Here is a 20,802-nt window from a genome sequence, read left to right as displayed (position 1 = left end):
AAGCTCAGATCTGGGTTTGGGCACATGCCCCCAAACAGGCCCAATCTCCAGACAGGTTTCCTTCACTCTTGAAATCAGCAAGCCCCAGGAAGTGGAGACAGAGATCTAGAAACACACAAATGTGAAATGTAAATGCAACACATTCCAGCACAGACCCTCACTGAAACAGGCCCTAGAACAAAACTCTCTCTTCCTGCTGGTGACAATGCTAAGCATGTCAGCATAATGGTATTTACTCAGTTAAATGAGAGCTGTAATGCACTTCAGCCTTATAAACAAAACTTGAGCTATTTAAGTGTCCTGGTTTCAGATCTGAGGCTTTATTTGCATGTGGCTGTTGACTTTGTCAGGAGTCACCACTGCCACCAAAGGCTCTGCTCTGAGAGCCTCTTCAGCAGGAGACATGGAATGGAAAAAGCCCTTTTGCTTCAGCTCAGCAGAACCCAGAGCAAGGTTAGTTTAGATACAAATAGACGTCACTTCACCATCTTTTACTTCCCTTTCCCTCAGTAAATTGTGAAAAAACATATTCATCCTCTTGAAGATCTCTGACTGAGAATTAAACATTATTATTGTTAGGTACACTCATACTAAAGGGTGACGCTAATATGGTCAGTACAGACCATTTTTTTTGTAGATGAGGGTTCTAGGAAGTTTTAATGAGCACTTTTTCTCTTGCCTGTGTACCAGTCAGAGCCACCTACTTGTTTAAAATGGATTTTGCTATTTATTTTTTAAAACATATCTTCTTAAGCTTTCAACCCAGAGTACGCAGTTTTAGTTAAGCTCTTGTGGTTGTGTTCATTCTAAACTCAACTCCAAAAATTGACCTCTCTTGGGATGAAATTTTCTTTAAAAATATGATGTGGTAATTTCATTTTTAGTAAAGACACAACTGTCTTTATGTATGGAAGGCACTTGGGAAAAAAAAAAAAAAACCACTTTATTTTTGTAGATCCAGCAACTTGAGAAGACAGGAGTGAGTGAACAGCGGGCTAATCATTTTGTCGCCACTGACAAGCAGGGAAGGAGTTAATTATCTGCTTCTTTTCACTAATTCTCTTGCAGAGCTTGGTTGTGCATATTAAATGTCTAAGTTACCAGATTTAAAGAAAAACTTGATCTCAATTTGGCTACATATTAGAAGTGCCATTCCCTGTTGTCCTACCTAGCACTGTTAATTGCATACATTTAGCCCTCTATTGGAGAATAATTTCGCTTCAGATTGAAAAGAAACAGCCCTGGCCTTGGTTATTTTGGCATACAAGACTCCAGTATGACTCTGTTTTCTAAGCAGACATTAATGATTCTAAAACTAATATTCATTGTTTGAAGAGGCATAGCAGCCTTGGCATTTACTTAACCTTTTGTCTCATGTATGAGACTGAGTCAGCCTAAATCCTTTTCTTAATTAATATCTATTCTTTTTTTGTTCTGTCCAACATTATTTATTAAACAATTTGCATGCAACAATTAAGAGTTGAGAGATTAGGAAAAAAAAAACCACTGTAGGAGCAAGCTCACTTGGTACAACAACAACCATCAAACTGGTTCTCCAACTCAAACAAAGCTCTGAGCAGGGATGAGAGGGGAATAGGGAGTAAGGAAAGTCAGGTAAAAATAAAAAAATCTGAAACCAAGTCCTACCATTCACCTCTTAGCCCTAACATTAAGCTATTCCCTACTAAAAAAGTAATAATTCTAGAAGGAAAGAGATAAAATACTACTGCAAAAGCATAAAACCCTGGGATTTGACACCTCCAGTGAATGTCAGTGATGACAGTTATGGTTGTGAATAAAGTGCAATCACTGAAACTGTTTGCTTATTGCTGTGGTAGAAAGAAATTATCATTTCAGCTTCCTGTTGTGCCTCACAGGACAGCAATGCCTGCTCCACATGAGCTGCCCCAACTGAGCTCTCTGATTCTCCAGCCTCTTTGTTTCTGTGTGCTTCCTTACACTCTTGTGGCCACAACTACAGCGAGTAACTTGCTGGGTGTGCCACAAAAGACCATTAAAATGTTGGGATCTGCGCGGACATTTGCAAGGACACCTCTGGCAATGGCAATAAACCATTCTGGGGTGGCATTATGAGCTGTATGACATTGCCACAGAGCAGAATGGCAGCTGCATACACACGGAATTCACCTGGAATAGAGGTTTCAGCATCTCTCCTCACCTTACCTCCTGGGCAGTAGCTTTGTGGAGTCACAGACACTTTGCTCAGGGGATTGTCTGCAAGACCTGAGCTGAATCACCTTTTATATCCTATCAGGGCTGGATGATAAACCAGACCTACAGGAAAAACTGACACTTTCCCAAAAAGCACAGGTGTGATAGTATGAGCTGTATCCTGCATCCATCAGGACACCATTCCTCATACCAGGAATCTGATACAGTTCAGTTTCATACTTCTTTGGCGTCAAAGACATCCTAAACCCTCTGCTAGCCAACCCCCAATTCTCTTGGGATCTCCTTTCCAAAAGGCTTCAGGAGATCCCTGGGCACCACACAAAGCTCTTGATCCACACCTTTCACGTGAACCAACAGAAAGTGAACCCTCCTACCCTGTGACGAGGTCAAAACACATGCTTGGGGGGAAGACAGTGAAGGAAAAAAATGGGACCAATGCTTAGAAACTGTTCTGAGAGCTGAGCTGGACCCCTGCCACTGTCTTGGTTCTCCCAGGAGAAACACTCCAGGGATCCAGATGTGTAATTTTCTCCACAACTACCTCACCAATGTGACACTACTTTAAATATTATTTCAGACGTGGAGTTCAGCAGGTAATTTCAAGGCATGAACTTCGGCAGCAGATTTTAAAATCCAAATGCACGTCTATAAACCCAACATATTAATAACTTAACAGTTTTCAATAAGACATCAACATTTGCATGTATCTTCCTACTTGTTATGTGCAGTACTACATTTTTTAATGTTTCTTGGATGCTGGCCAGAGAGTCTGAGTCCCTAGTTAGTTCAGCTATTACTTTCTTGCCACAATAGATCTGGGTCTTGGCCAAGTACTGGACTCATACTGCATACAAAAACACAAATTTCTCTCCCTTATCTGTTGATAGTCTTCACTTCCCAGGGAAGGGAGAAAAAATGACATAAATTAAGATAAATAAGTAAATAAAAAAAATTCAACACTAACTGTAGTAGAAGTATTTTTAGCATTTTTTAACACTATATATAATCAAAAGATTTCCTCATTTATTTATACTGCTTTAGTCTCCCAAGAGTCTAATTCATGACTATTCACCTGAACAGGGGAGGAAGATCTCTTCTTTTAATCCCTTCTGGAGCTCCTCAGGCTTTCCACAAGAGTGGGCAAGGTTACCTGACCTGAAATAAAACAGGGGAGAAAGAGGCTTCAGTATCATCCTTCCTTTTTCAGTGTTCTCAGCCTACAGACTATGGAGGGGTTTAAAGAGGCCATGAAGGGTTAGAGATGGCCTCTGTTTTACATTTGACCTTTTTATCCCTTACTCAGAGCCTCTGGTGCCTTCAGAGGAAGACGGATGAACACAGAGGAGATGCCTTTTGAATGAGGTTTGAAAACATTGTCCAGCACAGCTCTGGTGGCAGGGCAGTGAATGTTGCCTTTTATTGTGGGTTTAAGGTGGCAAACTCATACTTAGATTAACTAAGAACAAGGAGAAAGGAGCGGGTGACGCAACGATCCCGGCTGTGGCTTCCCAGCCGCGTTAATCCCGCAGCAGCCTGAGCTGCCCCGGAAAGGCCTGGGCCTGCCCACTCGCTGGCCCAGCCGGGAAGGTTTTTGCTCACTTGAAGATCTACATTTTATCAGAGAATGAGGAGGCTACAACTTTCCCTGACCCTAAAAATGCCCTTTGGTGCTGCTGAGTGCACGGAATTACTGCACTCCTTGGAGCGGGGCAACGGGAAGGGGGTTCCTGCCCCTGGTGACCACGGAACCACCATGGAACCTGAGCCAAGGACATGTGGGGCAAGGCCAGGAGCAGCAGGGAAGGCATCTCACCTTCCCTTGGGCTGCTGCCAAAATCCCATCCCAGTCCACTTCACTGTCAGTGTAACATTGATCCCAGCAGTCCACTGGGCTGACTTGGAAAGTATTCCTAATAATATCAAGGTAGATGACAAGGTAATAGAACACGATTCCTATACTTTCTGCTAGAGCTGTGTGAGTGGGTTTTTTCTGTTAATTTGTCCAAATAAAGCATCAGTGCCTTAATTTCTGTTGTTTCAGAAATTAGATCCTCTTGAAGAATAAAAGGATGCTGTGTTCGAGAGCGGTAGCGTTTTTATGAAGACATGTAATTAAAGGAAGCCATTAAAGATACTTGTAAAAATGATTCAGATTTTTATATATGATGACTAACTAACTTATTATTGCTCTTCTTGGTCAGAGATTAATGGGAATTTCTTAAAGGATAGAGAATTATTTAACAAGCTTCAGGATATACAGACCTTGGAATACACTATAATAATGTGAATAATAGGAAATGTGGCTGTTTATTCCCTTAACTAATGAACCAATATTAAATCCAGAGATAGCAAGATGTCAAAAAAACCCAAACCCTAAACTAAAAATAACCCCAACCAATACCTAACAAGCAAGTGGATGTTTTTTACATAGATCTAAACATAAACTTTAGCAAGAAATCCCTCCCTTTAAGAGAATCAGGTTCCCATGTGCTCTAAATCAAAGTGGTAGAGGAACACACCAGCATGATCTCAGAAATGACTGATAAGCCCCAAAGACTATAAAGAGGGAGTTTAAAATCAGGGGATGCTGAATATTCAGCCACTCCTTATGAGGGGAAGGATACAGCAAGGCAGAGAGAACAAACCTCTACTGCCTGCAAGAGCTTCTCATGAAGAAATTGTCTTTAGAGAGGGATGACAACAATGTGTGTGGGCAAAGATTTCTGTGCAAGCAAACCTGACTTCTAAGATCACAAGTAGCAGAGTCACTTGATGGTTCCCTTGATGACGGCCCACATGGACAGCTTTCATTTTCCCAACTCTTCCAGGTTTTAAGTGACCTCAGCATTAGTGAATATCACATCCCCTCTGGGCTAGAAGCCTGTGCCAAGAGGGAGTGGCACATCTCTAGGCTGACATTGGCACTAAGGGAAGGGAGCAGGTAACACTTCAGGAGAGAAGGAAGTGGAAGGCAAACCAGTTTCTCAGGCAGCTCAAAAGAGTGTTTGGCTCTTTTCACAACAGATTTGACAAGTGTTTTCTGCAGTAACTGCTCAGAGCAACAAAGTGCACTGATTCCTGTGCCCAGGTGAAGCAGCAGTAGTTCCCTCTCTGACTGAAACAAATAAACACAAACCAGCTATTTTCCAAAGCAGATCCCAACCAAGCCAGGTAGTAGCAGTGAGCCTTCTGCAGCCTGACACCCAATTATTTTAATACCCACTACATCTCCCCCCTCTCTCAGGGCTCATTGGTTTTTTTTTCCTTTAACTTTCTGAAGGCACACAAAGAATTGAATAACCTTTTCTCTGCATACCTGGCTACAGCCACATCACTGAGGGGGGTCCTTTCGACATTTTAAGGGACCTGAAGTGTGTGACAACATGGCACTGCAGTCAAGAATCTTGCCAGGAAACAGAATAAGAAGATTTATTTTATTTTTAATATTTGAAAGATTTCAAAAAGCATTCAACTGGATTTCTCACTAAGAGGATGAGTGAAGAGAATCCTTTGTAACTAAGCTGGGAGGCCCAAGTCTTTTATCCATTGTTACACAGTTTTTCCCCAGGGCAGAGTTAGGAAGGCCTGCAAGCCCCAGCAGCTTAACAAGGCGAGTACACTGGGTGGGCTTTTCTGCCATTGCCTAAGCTTCTCCTGAGGAAGGAACCGCTGGAGCCGAGCGGGTCCCGCACTCGTCCCAGGCCCCGCCAGGCGTTATTTAGGAAGATCCTGGTGGCAGCGGTGCTTGGCCAGCAGTGACTCTGCCCGGCCTGCCTGCAATGCACACACCCCCCCTCAGTGCCCAGACACCTCTGCCTCCTCAATAAAGCAGGAGCAAAACCATTCCACACAAGATTAGCAGCGAGATGGCACTTGTATTAATTGTTGCGCATTGGACTTTGCAAACCGACTCTTCCTGTCGGCTTTTTTAAACCCTGACACACACCTGGTTGGTCAGAGATACCTTATCTCTTCCAGGATAGGCTGTGCAACAGGAGGAAACCAGTGTAACTGTGCTGCTGACACCTTTCTTTTCTTCTCTTTTGTGCTTTTTACATCTATATGTGAAAACCCTTCAGCCCTGATGCAAACGGGCCGGTGGGTTTTGATCACACAGACTGGGATATTCCCCAAGTTTGGTTTACAGCAGGGATGGACTCGCCCACCTTCCCCAGGGGTGTTTAGGTTTGGCTGAAAGCGAGAACTTCCCTGAATGATTCCCAACAATGTCAAAAGGAGCTCAGGGCCTGAAGTGGGACACCCAGGACACATTTTTACCCCCAGCACCACAAACTCTTGTTCTAGGCCTTGTCCAGCTTATTACAAATCCCTAAATATGCAAGATCCCTGATGGTTGTATTTTGCTTGGCAGTGTTTCACAGCCCTGATAGTCTCTGAGAGAGGTAAAGGAATGAGGAGCAGAAGGTCGAGGATTGTCCTGTCCATTTGTGCTTCAATCAAAGCCTCAGAATTAACCACTAAAAGGTGCTTTCAAATTAAAGGTGAAATAAAAGATTACTTCTAAGTAATTAAGCCCCTCTTTTCCTTACTTGCTATGAAATTTGTGGGACATTAACACAGCAAAAATTTTGAGGGCAAATGTCTTATGCACAAGTCCAGAGTAGAAGAATACGGAGTCTGTAAATAACAATGGAAATATTTGCTTCCTTGATCCCACTGAAATTAATGGTCTGTAGTTTAGGTATGTGTCAGTGCCATAAAGCAGGATATTCTTGGGAACTGGGTGCTCCATGTGTCAGTGATGGAGTTATAGAGTGGCAGTGGCCATTTCATGGTCAAAGTTACAGAAGGGGTTTTCCTTTATGCTCAATTCTCCTTCTTCAGCTTTTTGTTTATACTCCAACAAAAAACTGAAGAAATTCCTAAGTCAGACTTGGAGCCATGGTTGAAATTTTTTTATGAATTGGAAAGGGATTTGGCCAGAGGCTTTCAAATGATGGCACCCCTGAAAAAACACAGCTCACAAGCACAGACTGTGCCCTTCCTGGTTTTCTCACATAGGGGTTAACCTGGGTATAAGCAAAATTGTTTGACAAAATTATTGCCCCTCCCATGCCTCTTGTCCACTAAAGCCCAGCTCTCCTTCTCCAGCCTCACCATTCCTGTGGAGATGGTGGAACAACCCAAGAAAAAAGCATCTCGTGCTATATTTTAATGTTTATGGTATAGCTTTTTGTATAATAGGAATAATCGCTATTGCTTTGTAGTACACTTACAACAAATAGCTTCTGAGATTGCTCAAACACTTTAGCTCCCCTTCAGCTCTTAATCAAACTCAGCAGCTGTTTATTGCAATTACACCATAAAGCAATAGACATTATCCCTTAACTAACTGTCTTATTAATATAGGTAGTTACACAGCTACTTCATAGTTAGTCTTAAATAACTGCTTTTAATTATTTTATTAACATAAATAACCATCTCAATAAATTTAAATTAAATGCATATGTGAGAAAATGCAATTTAAAGCATTGCACAGAATTGCATCTGTTTACTAATGTTTAAATTGATGTCATTGTGTAATTCAATTAAAGTGGAACTTTAATTTATTTCAATTTTTGATGGCCATGAAATACCTACGACACCAGAACTTCCTAAAATCGAAATGGGCACTCTCTCCTCTTCTTGTGTTGCTGTATTTTCTTGGCAATATTAGTTTGCTGCCAGGCAAATAAGATTTCTCTTTACCCACAAAACTTACAATTTAATATCCCCATTTAATTTTGTTTTCTTCCCATTCCCAAAGCAACAGATGACTGGATTGCATTTTGCCTTTTGGTTCAGTTTTGCAACTCTGCTTTCAGTGGAGAACAGGATTTTCCTTTCCTGTGCAATGCTGGATCCTCCATGTCTTATGCCATTTGTTCTGCTGAGATCAAGCTCTTTGCCTTCAGCTAAAGGGAAGGCAGATGTTGCCTAACCTGGCCTGAAATCCCCCTTTTCTTCCTCAGGGGACCTGGTTTATTGTTCATCCTACCCCAAAATCCTGCACTGCAGAGGAGGCAGCACTTGCACAGCAGCTTTCATTCCCCAGTGCCACCATGGAATGTGTCTCTGGAAAGGGACCCCAGCCCAGATTTGTGCATTCTATCCCTTATTCCACAGAAGGCTCTGCCCAGCACACTGGCCTATTCAGATTCTCTTTGGGGGATGAAAGAAAAATCTCCTTTCCCTACTCTAGTTTAGGTACCTCCCCTGAAGGATAAAGAGGAAAATGCTTGCTGGAGAGCAAGGAGAAAAGGAAAGGGACTCCCTTCATCCCTCAGAGAGAACAGATGACATTAGGGAGCACTGGGAGAAACTAGAAGTGGAAAGTGTAAGGCAAGAATGGGGTGAAAAGGAAGCTGGAAAACATAAAGATGTCAAAGGAGGGGAGGAGGTCTCACATACTTTCCTGCCAGCTCAAAACTTTTAATTCTGTAGCTGGTGTAGGGACCTGACAATGTGAACTGCTACCTCTGAAATGACAGCAAACCCCTCAAAAGTAACTGGGATATATTGAGAAAAAGTGTTGAAGTCAGGAAAATGTAAAGCAAAATTTGTCAGAAGGTTTTGATTGGGTTCTCAGCAGCTTTATAACCTTCTAAACCGTGGAAACCAAGGCATATTTGGCACTTGGATGTCAGTCAATGCCAAAGATTTTACAGGAGAGCAATGAAGGGAAGAATTCGGTACAATAATGGTGACTATTGCTAAGTATCAAAGTCCATGACACCCTCTGGCTGGTCATCAGAGGACACAGTCTCCCTTCAGGGAATCATTAAAGAATTTCAAACCAGGTTTCAATGCATTTCCATACAGGTACACTCTTTGTCAGGAAGAAGGTGCCTCAGTGACATCAAGCCTATGGAAAAGGGGAATGTGGCTGGGACAGCAAAGCTGAAAACAGTAACTTATTGATTTTAATACTTCTATCCAAATGCACCAGATAACATGAAGGAATAATTACAGGCTCCATCAGAGAGGGGTTGTGATCTGGCAGACACACTAAGCTCCCCCGGAGAAGAGTTCTTAAAACTTTACAGACTCTGCTGGGCAAAGACAGGTGACTCAGTACAAAGGGTTTTTACAGAAAAATGTAGAAACTAGAGTGAAAGCAGACATGTTTAAACTTCAGGTAACTGAGAGTGATCAGGGGTTGGATAATTGAAGTTCCAATGTATATTTGCCTACATTGTCGCTCACCTTTGAGCCCTACCTAGGCATCTTGACATTTATGTAGTCTGAAATCCTGAAAGCTCTGAGTTTAGACAACTAAATTGTTGCTTGTCAATTTAGCCTTGACTGAAAGACAGGTGTTTTGTTTCAGAGTAACACTCCTTTCAGACTCCTCTATTCCCAAGCTCCTATTACTGAGCTAAGGAACTATCAAAAATGAAATAACTTATAAGCAGGCAAAGACATTTACATACCTTGAACAAAGGAATTCTTTGGGCAAAATAGGGATTTTTAATTATTGCTTGTTTTTTGTCATGTGGGATTCTCATCTCTGGCTCTCTGGTGGGAGCTGGAGGAGCTTGGAGACTTTGAAGGTTCCTACATTTTTGGTACTGCTATGCAGTTTTACAAGCTGAATGCAAAATGCTGTCTGAACACAAATCCAGCTGAGAATCCGAATGAGAATTCTCCAAAAATGCAATTCTGGAAGCAGGCATACAACACACACAGCAGTCCAGTGGCAACAGGGTGAGCAAAGGGTACCTGTTAGGCTCATCCTAATGTTACCTCTAACTCAAAGTGGGTCATTATTGCCAGGCCTTCATTATCATCTCTAATACCTCAGGCTTCTTGGCCTTGTGGCAGTGCTTGGACCTCAATCCCTTTATTTATGCCATTCAGTGTGCTGAAGGCAACAGAAGACAGGCTTAATCACAGTGACCTGCCAATAACCTCAGCTGTGACCCAGAAGGATCCCCAGTTTTGGCATAGGTTAAGGGTCTCATCTCATGTAGAACCTTAAGCTGGATTCGAACTGTAGCCCCAGAAGTAAAAAAGCCAACGTTTTATCTGGGAAGCCACATAGCTCTGGCTTCCTGATTGGTACCTGTGACATCCCAGTATTGGCAAACCAGGGACATATTAACTGTGTGCTCTATTTTCTGCCCTTAATTATGGCCAGCCAGTTTGAGTTTTCTTTCCTTTCCTTTTTATTTTTTTTTAAAGGATTTGAGTGACAAAGTGACTATGCATATCATTCCACATTTGAACTGTAAGACTTCAGTTTTTCTACCTCTAGTGTGTAATTGGATCAGCTGCCAGTTACAGAAAGGAGCTGGGTGAGTATTAAGTGTGTGGAAAATGAAGAAGAGTCCAAGTGTGAAGGGGAGGAATAATTTGACAAAGCCTGCAGTGAGCTGTACGTGGTTTTCCTGTTCCAAAATGGAGTAGGTTTTGAAGCACATGAGAAAAAACTGGCTTTGATTTATTAGCTTTGGTTCACAGAATGCCAGCCACAATCTTGGAGCAACTCAAGACATATGGAAAACCACAGTCCCTGCCCCAATGAATTCACAATACCCACATTATCATATTGAGATGGACCAGTGCCAGCCTGAAAAACACTCTGTTTTTCTCTGGGTCTTGAACAACCTTGTCAGGCAGGGCACAAAGCTGCTGTTGCCACGGCTGAGGCTTGGTGTGCCCATGGTGTGGTGGCCCTCAAAACACCCAGTGCTCTTTTGTAAGTCCCCACTGTAACACTACCTCACTTGAATCTGGAGTCTCTCAATGAAATTAAGATGATGTAAATATGAAACAGTCTAGAACCAACCACAAAAATCCATGGTAAATCTCAGCCCTTTAAAAATGCAAAAAATAGGTGAAGACTGGGCAGTTTTTCTGCACAGTGACAGTTTTTCTGTCACAAGAATGTTGAGTTCCAACACTAAGCCCAGGTAAGGCAGGATCACACAGACAGAAACAGTTCTTCATCCAGCAAGCACTCAACCATTTATATCTTTAGGAAGTGCAAGCAAAATCCCCTCAGGGATTGGGAGTCTGTAGGTTCCTGCTCAAACTCTCCTGGTGGGACCCAGAATATCCTTCGCTTTGCATTCAAAGATGCAACTCAAGACAACAATTTAATCATGAGGCGACCAGTTGAGAGGATTAGGAGAGAGATCTGCAGTCTGAGATCAAGGAGAAAGTCACAACATCCAGAACAGCTCGTGAAAGAAGCAGAAGAAATGGCAATTAACTGGAAATTCCCAGACAATTGTCCCTCAGCTCCAGAAATGCGCCATAAAATCCAGCAAGCTGATCTGTAATGAGTAAACAAGAAAAATTTATTAGTGATGGAAACAAGAATTACAGACATGCCAGGTGACTTCCCAGTGCTGTCCAAAAGGTGGAGAGACCAAACACCGATTGAGATTTGCTACCTCCCAACTCTAGGGGGTTACACCTGGTGGTTTGCTGCCCATAGGGCCAAACTGATATCCTGGGATTTGGAAATTCCTCTGCTTTGCCTTCAGCAGCAGCCACTAATTGAGAGGAGCAGTCCTAAAATGGCTCCAGGGTTATGGCCATAGAGTCACATCCTTTCTGGTATAAAAGCCCTGCAGACAAGTTGATCAGGTAAAAACACAACAAAAAACCATCTCAAAATCATTTCTCTCTGACTCTCCAAGGGGGTTAGGGCATTAAGACAGAATGCCCTACCTCAAAGGAAGTCAAGATTGGATCAGAACATCTCAGAGAGATAGAGAAGGAGAGATGGCAAGAGGCAGCAGTGTAAAGGTTTTATCAGCATGAGCTGGGGATGACCACATTACTCATAGGTCACTGTGCTTTCCAGCTGAGTAGCAACAGATGAAATAAGGAAAACAATGCCCTCCAGATTTCCAGGTAGCAGCTGCAGCCAAGGCTGCCTTTTCAGCTGCCCTTTTAGCATGGAATATGCAGACACTGCTCAGAAACTGCCTGACTTCCCATGCACAAAGGAACGGTGAGGGCCCACTGTCAAGGAGAACACCAAGGTAACATTTGTGTTATTAGAGGGAGGAAGCCTTCAAGTGCAAGGCACCTGGTTTTCCCTACAGCTTGCATACTTCCAGCATTTCCTAAGACTGAACTAGAAGTACATCAGAGATCCTTGTGGATCACCAGCAGGAAGGCACCAGGGATGGATGTATGTTTTATCCTGATGTCAATTCACAACTGCTACACCAGAGAACAGGTGCAGTTCTTCATGTCCCACAGCAGCAGCCACAACACAGACTTTGTTACCTAGCAAAGATGTTAGGTATCAAATAAATCAAATAAAGATCCTCTATTTATACCAAAGCGATGCCATTCTGACAGGCTCTGCACAGAGACTTTTGCTTGCGTTCCTGGAAGGTGCCATCTAATCAGCTACACACCCCGAGATCCCAACAGCTGAGGGGAAAATCACACTGCCATTCCTGACACTTCTCAAATTAGCAAGAGCTTATAACCATAAGCATTTGTGGGATCCCTCTCCTGCCAGGGCTGGATGCACATGGGGTAAGGTAATGTCTTCCTGCTCTCTGCTGAATTCTCTCACCCCACACTGCATTGTTGTTTCCTGTGCTCAGAGATCTCCTACTTGTGTTTGAACTCTCTGAATACTTCTCTTCAGCTCCACACAAGGAGCCAGAGGCCTTGGTAACCTTCTACCCCACCAGTTCTTTTCCTGCAGTCAGGAAATTAGCTCTTCTTTTTTTGTTTGCCTTTTTTTTTTTTTTTTTTTTTTTTTTGCTTTTGATTGAAAAGAACTAGGGGAATTCCCCCTTCCTGTGCCTGGTTTCATACAGGGCTCTGATGGCAGTTGTTGGTGACAGCAGCAGAAAAACCCAAGCCACGCCACTCACAAACAATGGTGTCACACTTTGTGCAGCGTTTTATGTCAATATTTTGATAACTTCAGCTATTCCACATTCTTACTGGTATTGAGATATCTAAAAAACAATGTGTGCTTCAAGTAATTAAGTAAGCATCATGATAGGCCTGTGTAAACACTTCTTCCCATAAAAACTCAAATCAGGTTAAACTCTGAGGCTTGATTTTCAGCTGATATAAACCCTTGAAGATAATGCAATTACTGGTATGACAGTTTTTACTCTGAAATGTCCTGGCCTCTCTTTCTCCTCCATGTGAGCCGAGGGAACAGGTACCAGCAGGGGAAGGTTTCACATCTCTGCCTCCCTGGTGTTAGTTCATTCCAGGAGCTGCATTTTACCCCATACCCCAGCAGGATTTCTTTTTTCTTCATTCAAGAAATTGTCTTTTTTTTTTTTTTTTTTTTTTTTTTTTTTAATGCAATCAACTAGAGAACTTCCCTTTCTTTTGTCCAGCTTTGGAAGAGGAGCTTGATTTATATTTTCAGCTAAAAATCCCCCAAAGTCATGAGAAGACGTGTTGGGAAAGGGATTAGAGAGGAAAGTAAGTGGTAACACTAATACATTTTACCAGGATATAGGAAAAAGATAAATATGAGACAGACAAACAAGAAAGTTTAGGAAAGAAGGGGGAAAACACATGAAAGGTGTAGTAATAAAGGAATCCCATCAGTAGCAACAACTTGAGGCGAAAAGAGGACTGATGGATGGCTGGGTTAGCATGAGTGAGGAAGGGTAAAACAAACCTTTTCAAAGCATGGAAAAAGAAAACCAAATTGCATTTAAAAAACCTAGTGAGAGAAAAAAAAAGAAGACAAATAAAACAGGGAGGATTTCTAAGAGCACAAAAGCAGAGGTCAATGCCCCATGGTCATTTCCTAAGAAAGGAGGAAGCAGAAGTGAAGGAAAATACCAAAATATAAAAGACTCCTTATAAACAAAGGGCACACTAACTGCTAGACCATGATTTTTTTGAAGGTTTGCTATCAGCATATCTCCAATGATAAATGCCTTCACAGGATGCCAGCTCTCTGCAGGCACAACTGCAGCAAATCAGTTCTGCCAGGCCACAGATGAAGTGACAAGGAATCACTTCCCTCATTCCACGTGGCACAGCCCTGGTCCATGCACATGCTGAGGATAAATCCTCAGGAAAGGAGCACAGGGCAGCAGTGTCCAGCAGCACCAGTGTCCAGAGGAGGAGAACAAAAATGGGAATTAAATTGGCAGCCTGGAGCTTCATTCCAGCAATGACTACAAAGGTCCATCTCTGACCAAGACTCCTCATTCCATGTCCTGCTCCAATTGCTCCTTTTTGCCTCGGGCACTGGTTTGTCTAGACAGAAAAAATACTTCTAGACTGTTCTTGCCACACCCACCAAAACTGAAAATTGCCAAAAGCATCCTCTGAATGGCACTGGAATGACACAACCATGTTCAGGAGCTGTTTGGTGACTGCTGAGCCCAGGCTGGTGCCCTGTCATGACAGTAACCTCATGTCATTCATTAAACCCTCTAAGCTCAAACTAATGTCCCAAACTGCCTTCTGAGTGCCCCGGGGCACAGCTCCAATACCAGTTTTCCATGGAGAGGGAAGTACCTCAGCCATCCCGCTGACCTGAAGAGCCATGATAGAGAGGTGCAGGCCCAGTGCTGGGCAGGGATGAGGCTCCGATGGATGGAAAGGCTCAATTTTAAAAGTAAAGACATATGGTGGCCCTCAGAATTTGTGCAGAAGCTTGATGGGGTTAAAAGCTGTGCCCACTGACATATTTCCAAGCAACCCCCAGGCATTATCCTGCGTGTGGGCAAATACTGTTCTCCCTCCCATCCCATCAGTGGGGTTCTGTGATTAACACCGATAGTTTCAAAGGCAATATTCTGCCTATTGATCAGAGATCCATTCTGGGAGGGAGAGATTCAGACTGACACTGAAAGCTGAATCTGCAATGTGTATGTGCACATTGACTTGCAACAAAAGAAACACAGATAGTCCTCTGTTTATCAGTAAAATCCAGTTAGATCCTGTGGTATCACCAAAAGACAACAGGCTGGCCCCAAAGCAGCAGTTCCACAAACTCCCACATTGTGCTGCCACAAAGAGGAGGATGAGCAGATCGTGTCCAGGTCCTGTAGCCTTGACTCAGGATCGTCATGGAAGTATTGCCTTAACTCACCACAGCATCTTCACTACGAGTACTTCTGTCCACACCACCTTTCACACCACCTTTGCCAAAATAAACACTGCTTTGGTTGTTTTGTGGCTGGGGTGGGAAAAAAAAAAAATGCAGGTTAATTTTCTTAATAGCAAAAACTGTGGATAGAAATCCACTTTTTTTTTTTTTTTTTTTTTTTTTCTGGAACATACAGCTAAGAATCACAGAATAGCCTTTTTCTGTCCCCCCATACCCTTGCTCTGTACAGCACCCCTGCCTTAAGATTAGCTGTTGGTCTGTATTACCCTCGAGGGCAGACACTCTTTGGATTCGGTTATTATATCAAGGTGCATTTGTGCTTCTAAATGGGCAGCTGTACTGTACATGGAGCACAAAAGAGCAAAATTCAGCCTGCTCCAGCGTGGGTCCAAAGCCCAGCGTGTCTGTGATGCTGTAGCCTTTTGTTTCAAATGCAGATAGATAAACTACAGACTTTTTTCCATGACGGTTATAATGCAGAATATGAAAAACTCTTGGGATGGTTTAAGCTGCAGGGTATTCTCCCAGAGTTCTGTCCAAAAATAATCTAGTAAAAATGTGGACAGAGAACCATCGACCTCTGCTTTCCCCTGAACATATGCAGCTCTGATCAGTCTGGTATTTCAAGAAAAACAAGGTCCTGAACCCTAATCCTCAGACACATAACAAAGCACACTTCACAGCTGTGATGCACAGCTACTATCAGCTCCGAGGCCTGAGTGGGTCCCAAGACAATGCCTCCTTTATCACCCAGAGGACAAATATCTAGACAGCAATATTTTCTGCTTGAATGCTTCAAGCATCTCTCGCAACTCCTGACTGAAAGAGAAAACTGAGCTGAGAGTGTTTGCTGAGTGATTATTTTAATTTACTACTTGATGTAAATCTAAATGAACTGACATCCAGCTTGAGATGGACAGAAAACAATCATTGTGAAAAAAGAAAGAAGGCTAATATTACAATATCATTTGAGTAGCATAGGTTTAGGCAACTTTAGCAGTGGCAATGTAATAGATAGTGAGGCACGGTTTGCATTTCCTTTTCTTCACTCAATTACCATAATAAGTTCTGTAATTTTAGGGCTGTTTATTTATCAGGCGACAATAACAAAGACGCTCAGAACACGGTGTCTGAATGCGACAGTACAAAGCAGCCCAGTGATGGCCCCTGCATGCAGAGGGACTGCAGATTCCCACACACCTGATTATCCCTGTGTACCTGTGCTCAGAACCAGCAATATCCCTCTTTTTGCTAATTGCCAAAATGGCATACGCTCAGCCCCTGGCTTCAGGCAGAGCAAGGGAAAGGGGCAGGAAAGGAAGAAAACTTCCTGGTGAAGTTCTCCAGTGCTTTAAAAACCTGTCAAGTCACTCTGCTGAGCTTTCTGGTATGAACAATAGATTTGGGACCTGGCCTGCCTGCACCAGGGAATCTGTCACTGCTGCTCTCTGATCCGGGCTTCCAGCGTTTGATGGCTGCGCAGTGTCACAGAACAGCTGGAGGAGAGGCAACCCGGCTGCGCCGAGACGGAGAGAAAAAACAACAAACAAAAAGCAAAAGCAGAGGTTTCTTTGTGAGGCAGACACACGGTTCTGGACTCTGCCAGAGCCAGACGTGTCACCTGCGGCATGGCCTGTGGTGCCCTGCACTGAGAGGAGCAGGCACTGCTGTCCCAGCATCCGTGCCCAAAGGAGTGCCAGGGAGAAGATGCAACACAACCCCACGGAGAAAGCCCAGCAACAGCTCCCTCCCAGGGGGTTCACCATCTCCTACAGCTCCTCACAGCATTTTCCCAGTGGAGACCACCTCCATGGGCCCCTCCAGTGGCACCACCAGTGTGGGTGAGTGGGTGGGAGGCACCACAAGCCCATCACTCTGTGCCTCTCTCAGTACATCAAAGCCCTTGTTGCGCCCCCAAGAATGACTGAATGGCAACTCTTTATTATACTCTGAAATGCCCGTGTCAGTTTTTGGGGGATTTGTGGTTGGAAAGACTGACCTACATGCCTAATTTCTTGCCCATTGCCTTAGAAGTATGAACTTAATTCAAAACAAAACTCACAGAGTAATGTCCATTTTGCATATACCAAGGATTGATGGAAAATCCTATGACTGAATAAAAATAAAGGGAGTTGAATGAAAATGGAACTCAATGGGTTTCTGAGAATGCCACTCAACAGCCTGGAGGTTTTGGAAGAATACCAGGCCTTCCTATACAATGCCTAGAACCACTACTTAAAAGAAATCTCTGCAGTTCCTTCTTAAATTCTACAGGAGGCTCAAAAGCATGTCGGAAATATTTTTACTCCCTACCATAAGATGTTTTTCATCAGAGTAACATGCCTCTTAACCCATAGCCATATATTCAATTAAATTGCATGGGCATATGTGTGTTTATTTACATAATGTGTAAATGTATAGCTGGGTATATATAAACAAAAGGCTTTGCTAACAGGGAGGAACACACATGGCGGTGTAATTTGTGTATTCGCACACTGTGCGACTGCAGCCGCTCACGTCAACACCATCCATCACCTGTATTCACCAAAACCCCGGCAGCTCTGCTCCACACGCTGCCTACAAGTCCACCACCATGATAATCTCCTTCCTCAATTAATTAAGGACAATTTAAATATTTTAAGTGAATTACATTAACATGACAAAACAGTAAAATTTAAATTGTGGAGCTTCAAGGAGGAGAAAACCTGCGACAAAGTCCCTCTTTCAGCACAGTTGCGGAGAAGGATCTTACCAATTGATAGTGTACATTATGCACAGCCTAACTGTGGACATTTTCTGTCAAGCACTTAAACAGAAAGACACAACAATGGCTCCAGCGTGGAAAAGGAATTATCTGTGGGGGACTGGTCCTCACTAAGGGCAAGCTTGACAAGTCCAAGCAGGCACCTGGAGCAGCATTTAAAATAACCCTGCCACACCAAAGAGGCTCATCATGAAGCCCTGTCTAAATCACCATGGGTTTGCACAGAACTTCCATTAACTGCCCTTATGGAAAAACACTATTAGTCTACTGAGTATTTTTTAAGTGCCCCTGTCAAATATTGCTTCAGTAACAGGACTACAAATAAATGGTATGAAACATCACAGATGGAAATTAATTTTTTTTGTTAGTTCTGTGGAGCTTCTTACAACAGATCTGAATTTTCACATTCAGGACTCAGCAGTGAAATAACGCTTTTCCTTCTAGGGACAAAATCCTGCAAGGAAAGTTTTCGAGAAACCCAGCTTGTATTTATATCCTCCCCGTGCAGCCACTACGGATCTCGCACTCCTTCCACTGATGAAGTGGCTGATTAACACATTCCATTACTGGGATTTGCAAATTAAAGGCTGGATCCTGCCACACATACATGAGTCAGCCTTAATCACATGAGCAGCCCCCAGCAGGAGCAGGGATCGGGCCCTTCCAGAAGGAGCAGAGCTGCATGAGCCCCTCCATGTGCCCTGACAAATAGGCATGTGCCAATGGAGAGCGATGATGCAGGTACATCCAAACTCCGGTTACTCGTGCCACTGATCTGGGAGGGATCTGGCACTTCCAGGAATACAAGCAGGTTATGGTGAGGACCAAGACCTGTCCACAGAAGGACCTGAAAGTCCTCAGAGCTCCTGCTGCTCCTCACCAACCTCCACCGTGGCCAGCATGGGATGTCGTGTTGTAGAAATGATGGTGATGTCACATAGTGTGAGCTGAAATTTCATGAAAACCCAAATTCTGGCTGAAACTCCCCAAGGCGGTTTTCCTGCCAATGAGAAGTGGAGGACCAAGTGCCCCAACCCTGAGAGAAGAGGGATTGCTTACCCAGGAAAGAAACTCAGGGTGCCAACATTTCACTGTGAAGACCACACTGCATTTCCTGTTGGCAATTCTTAGCTGTAATTATGGAAACTATTGCAATTAGGTTATTCTAATTATGAAAATCTATTTCCTTTTAAAGATTTCAGAGCAACCTTTTTTTTTTTTTTAATGAAAAGGAACACATAAAAACACTGAAATCCTTTGAATTCCTTCTCATGCCACAGAATCTGAGCACAATTTATCTAGATAAGTTTTAATTATAGCCTTTCCAGAAAGACAGTACTCTGTATAAATAAAAAGAAATATAATTGATAAATGTAGTCAGATGGTACCAGGTTGTTTAAATAGACCATTAAACTCAAAATGTCTAAAGTTAAATTAGATTGTATTCTCTTTCACCTAGGGCTTTTGGAAGGCACAACTGGCATGTATAGTCTTGTCCACATTAATTTTTACTGCCACGGTCAAAAAGGAGCATAAGTCTGCAACTTGTGTAGAATTGTCTGTCTTTATTTGACGTGATCATAGTGGATGAATTAGCTCCCTTGGTGCAGAGTGAAAGAAGGTTAGTTGAGGGAAATAAGGAATTTTCAGAGGAAAGAAAAAGTTTGAGGGAAACATATGGTTTAAAGGCTCTAGCCTATTTCAGATCAAGCTGAGAGAGTTGAGATCTGTTGGTTCAGAGATCCAGTTCACTGCACATTCCTACTGTGCCTGCCTACTAATTGCATCCCATGTTTGTCAATCAAATATTTGCAATTAACAAAAATATTCCCTTAAGAGACATATAACAGAGGCTGCTAAGGATCCATTGCTTTGCTATTAGACTTGGCTCCAAAAAAATAAAAAAAGGTCTTCAAAAATATTCTGCTGATGATGACACTGCCAGACACTTCCAGTCAAAACATTAACAAGCAGAATAGGTGGCATGGGGGCTTTTCAAAGAGATTTTTTTCAAAGAAGAAAAACTTTGATCTTAGTGTTTCTGACCCATCCTCCACCTCTGATTCTTCAATATACAAGTACATATAGTGGTTTAATTTCACTCAGTGCATAACTTGCCTAAGGAGAAACGTTGATCTAGATTTTTTTTTTTATTTAACTCCAATTTAACTGATGCTCTAATGCTGCCCTACCCGTGCATAATGCACACTCACATGAGGTTTCTAAGCAGAAACTGAAGAAAGCAGACTGAAATAATAAGAAATGCACAAGGTTCAGAGGAAACATTAATTTGTAAATAGGTAGAAATGCCAGTAATTTGTTGGGAATTGAAAACCTTCTGCATGAAACAGTGAAGCTTAGCAGCTGTGCACTGCTGTTTTATAAATCAATATTACATCTGAAGGAGGTGTTTGAATGCTTGTATCATTGTGGTTTGAGTCAAACAAAGTTCTGTGATAAGAAATGATCAAACAAAACAAACAAAATCCCTTCCCCTGTCTCACCGGATAAATTCCAAACAGAATTCCACAAGAGGGATAGAACATTGAAATCATCCACTTTTTTATAATTGCCTAAGCCCCTCAGTCACAGAAAGATGATTGGATTGGTGATGGACTATTGTATTCTCAAAGACATGGCTCATGCCAACAGAGAGCTCATGTGGAACGATAACGGCGCCAGCATTTTCCCTGTGACCTGTGGTGGGCTGCAAAGCCCACCCCAGCCAAAATGCCGTGCTCCAGAGTGAGCATCACTGGGACTGGGGGCT

At 42.8% G+C, this 20,802-nt stretch overlaps 1 long non-coding RNA gene across 8 annotated transcripts in view; it reads right to left on the bottom strand.

The window, feature by feature from the left end:
- LOC115494452 (uncharacterized) overlaps nt 1-20,802 on the bottom strand; it is a 443,660-nt gene that overhangs the window by 51,114 nt on the left and 371,744 nt on the right. For 6 of the 8 annotated variants that reach the window (XR_012055206.1, XR_012055204.1, XR_012055203.1 and 3 more), the window contains exon 4: nt 3,266-3,348. The exons of 1 other annotated variant lie outside the window; for it this stretch is intronic. This is a non-coding gene — a long non-coding RNA (uncharacterized lncRNA). Of the gene's footprint in view, nt 1-3,265; nt 3,349-10,735; nt 11,475-20,802 lie in introns of all 8 variants that reach the window. One more of the 8 variants, XR_012055209.1, reaches the window with a different exon arrangement.

The sequence above is a fragment of the Taeniopygia guttata genome, chromosome 3, assembly GCF_048771995.1.
Source record: "Taeniopygia guttata chromosome 3, bTaeGut7.mat, whole genome shotgun sequence".
NCBI lineage: Eukaryota > Metazoa > Chordata > Aves > Passeriformes > Estrildidae > Taeniopygia > Taeniopygia guttata.
This window is presented reverse-complemented; position numbering and strand designations above follow the sequence as displayed.